The following is a 3,511-nucleotide window of genomic DNA, read 5'->3' on the forward strand; positions in this document are numbered from 1 at the left end:
TTTTTGGACATCATCTGACGGTGCCGAGTGGAAGGGCCATCGCTTAACGGATAAAAGTTACTCTAGGGATAATAGACTAATTTGCCCCAAGAGCTTACATCAACGAGAAGGTTTGGTATCTTGATGTCGGCTCTTCACCACATGAGGCTTTAATTCTTGACTGGAGGGGACACCAAAGGCCTTTGCCTTTCCATTCCTTGGATAGATAGAGAGGGAGGGCAGAGTTTTTGGTTTTTTCATGTTGTTAAAAAGTTGAACAATGAAAATAGATGGAGAGTGCCTAATCAAATTGATCAGGTCAGACTTCCGTCCCTGCTCGACGGTTGGGTCTTGCAATCAAGCTCCCTTCTGCCCTTGCATTCGAAGGCCAATCTCTGTCTGGTCTGAAGAAATTTTTGCACGCATCTGTTACCTTCTAGGAGACCTACACCCAATTAGGCTTACATACTCATATTTTTTCAAATATTACACCTTTGCTCCTACTAGGACATGAACGGGATGTTAGTTATATAATCTAAGGGTTTGTTTGGCAAGCACCCCAAACCATGGTTTGGGAAAAATGCCAGCCAAACAGCCTCTGAAAAATATGAAACCATAGTTTGGGGGCAAACCATGATTTTGAACCCCCAAACCATGGTTTTATCAGAAGCAACTCTGATCTGCTTCTCGGCTCCAGTTACTGAAAGCGCATGGTGGGCCCCTCAACAGATGACCAAATAGCCCTGTCTCCAATTATCAGAAGCAGTCGTCCAGTGGTTCATTCCTCTCCTCAATTATCAGATGACCAAACAATTGCTCTTCCTCTCCTCTTTTACGCTTTCTTCGTCGGTCCAGTGTTTCATTCCCCAGTCATCCACAGTCTTCCTTTCCTCCTTCACAGAACGAGTCACCGTCGGTGAAGAAGTTGCCGTCCAGCCATGGTTTGAAGGTGCCGGTGAGAGAAATCGCAGTTATTAGTTGTGAGTTTCGGCGCTCAGGTTCGGTGTGAAGCATTCGGCGGTGGTTGGTGTTCCCTGGCTCAGATCCGGCGCTCAGGTAAGGTGGTTCAGATCCGGCGTTTTCTTCTTCTCCATGGCCTCGAAATAGTCCTTGCTCTTATCCTCTGCTACTCGATGCCTTGGGAGTTTTCATGCTCTTCTGTTAATTTCAGTGTCAATTCGCTCAATTTTCATTTCTGTTCGCTCTATTTCTGGATATTCTTCGTTCTTTGTCTATTTCTGGACATTCTTCGTTGTTTATGCCTCATGTCTCTACTGTTGGGTCTTGCGACTTGAAGGGAATGACTCTGGGTTTTTCTTACATTCGAGATTTCTTTCTTTAGTGTTTCCATTATGTTTCGAGTTGTAATAATCAGTAAAAACCATGGCTTTAGATGCTGAAATAAAACTTTTGTGCTGGAGCAGTACTGCAAGCCCTGTGCCTCACAGGATTCACATATAAGTTCAATTAATAATTCAGATTCTGCTATTTTGCTCAGAAACAAAGGAGAATTTGTTGGATTTTGGTCCATCATAATACATTCCCTTTAGGTTCAAAAGTTTACTATTTTTGGTGTACATGAATGTTAGGCTGGTGGATTGGACACGCTCACTCATAACAGCTTAGTAGCATATAGATCTGCAAATCAGCAGGCAGTGCAAATTCCATTTGCTCCAGTAAGACACATCCCTCCGGCGCCGGCCGTCCAAATCGCCGTCGTGGCTCAATAGGAAGCAAATCCATTTGAAGTGCAAATACCATTTGCTCCATCGAGCGACATCCCTCAAATGGCAGATATGGCTCAACCACAAGCGAATCCATTTGATCATTACACGCCCTATTATCAGTCTCATCAGCAACATGATGTGTTGATGAATCTAGCCAATCCCTTTGCTCATAGGGCGTATCCTGGGAATCCTGTTTCGCAACCACAGGTCATTCATGGAGCGTTTCATCAAGAAGCTAACATCAGCCGAAATTGGAAGCATCCTCCAAGGGAATAATCGGTATCGATATATATAATGCAGAAAATAGAAGCAGAGAGAATGAAACTATTTTGATGTATAATGGCCATGGACCTTGATGAGAATGAACTATGTTGATGTATTGTGGATCCATAGAATGAATAATGGAATTATTCAGTGAATTGTCTCTATTATTGGATTGTTGTGAACTTGCTGATTTGGGATTTGATTTTCTGAAGCGCCAGAAACCCCGTCGTCATATGTATGAAAGTATTGATTTGGCAGGTTAAAATGATATGGTTCAAACTTTGTAAATCATTTGATTATATATTTTTATCTTTCTCTGTTATATATGAATAGATCATTTATATATTAGGCTCGGAGTTTTGTGTGCGTAAAAATTTATAAAGCACAAAACATAACAATAATATGATTATAGTACAAAATATAAATTAACAAAAAAATTTTTAAAAAAATCTATGATTACATAAATTAACAATTAATTAATTAATTATATTAAACATCAGAGATTATTATACATGTAGTATGTTATTACAAAAAGTAGTTGTGAAAAAATGTTATAGAATTTAATGTTTAAAATCATTAAAGAAAATTAATATTTTTCTGTTAACAAAAAAAAATTCATTTTTCTATAAACATATTTAATATTATGTTTTATAAATATATATACACATATTAATTATGTATTAATTATATTATCTTATATATTATTAATTATGTTAGTAAAAATTATTTCATTAACAATTTTGTTTCTTCAAATCAAAATATATCATAAAAATATATCCTTTATATAATTATCATATTAACTTATATCCTTTTTGGTAATTTTCACATGTAAAAAGTGCTTCTGGTAATAACTATCCAAACACTCTCACTTCTCAGAATCTATTCTCCACAGAATCTATTCTCCAGAAGCTATTTTCTAAACCACGGTTTGGTTTCATCCAAACACACCCTAAGAATGTTACTTGGGCATATGTACTATTTTATTTAACTCTTAACTAAATTTTAATTATGAGTTTAGCCTTTATTAGATAAAAAAAAAGAAAAGAAGGAAGGATCTTGGCCAGTGATGAGGAAGGGTCCAAGAGATATATAATTTTATTCATTGATGTTATCTTATTTTATTTTTGAATTAAATTTTAAGCGTAGAATTCCTCTTTATTTCATTTATTTATTTTTAAGCGTAGAATTCCTCTTTATTTCATTTATTTATTTTTCATACCGTCAATCATTTAAAAATCATCTTTAACCCAAAGAAATATCTCCGAGCATATATGGCAAATGATATTATATTTGATCAAAAAAAAAATTAAAAAAGACACATATACTATATGTACTTTGCTAAATTGGATTTTTTTTTTCAATTCTATTTAGGAAAAAATAATAACATAGCTTCAATACTACCTCTTATCCTTAATATAAAATCTAGTTTGTAATTCAATTACTATTTGATCATAAAATCATAAAAGATTTTATGTTTTCTTTTTGTTGGGATGCATTTAACTGATCATTTCATCTACTTGTTCACAATTTCACACAAGCAT

The 3,511-nt window shown here is 35.3% G+C and overlaps 1 long non-coding RNA gene across 1 annotated transcript; it reads left to right on the forward strand.

Annotated features, from left to right (window-relative positions):
- Positions 1 to 705: 705 nt before the first annotated feature.
- Positions 706 to 2,130, forward strand: LOC114747754 (uncharacterized). The gene is made up of 2 exons (XR_003740406.1): positions 706 to 1,035; positions 1,569 to 2,130. It is a non-coding gene; the product is annotated as an uncharacterized LOC114747754 (long non-coding RNA).
- The last annotated feature ends 1,381 nt before the right edge of the window (positions 2,131 to 3,511 follow it).

The sequence above is a fragment of the Neltuma alba genome, unplaced genomic scaffold, assembly GCF_004799145.2.
Source record: "Neltuma alba isolate B1F8T4 unplaced genomic scaffold, ASM479914v2 tig00000904_pilon, whole genome shotgun sequence".
Lineage (NCBI taxonomy): Eukaryota > Viridiplantae > Streptophyta > Magnoliopsida > Fabales > Fabaceae > Neltuma > Neltuma alba.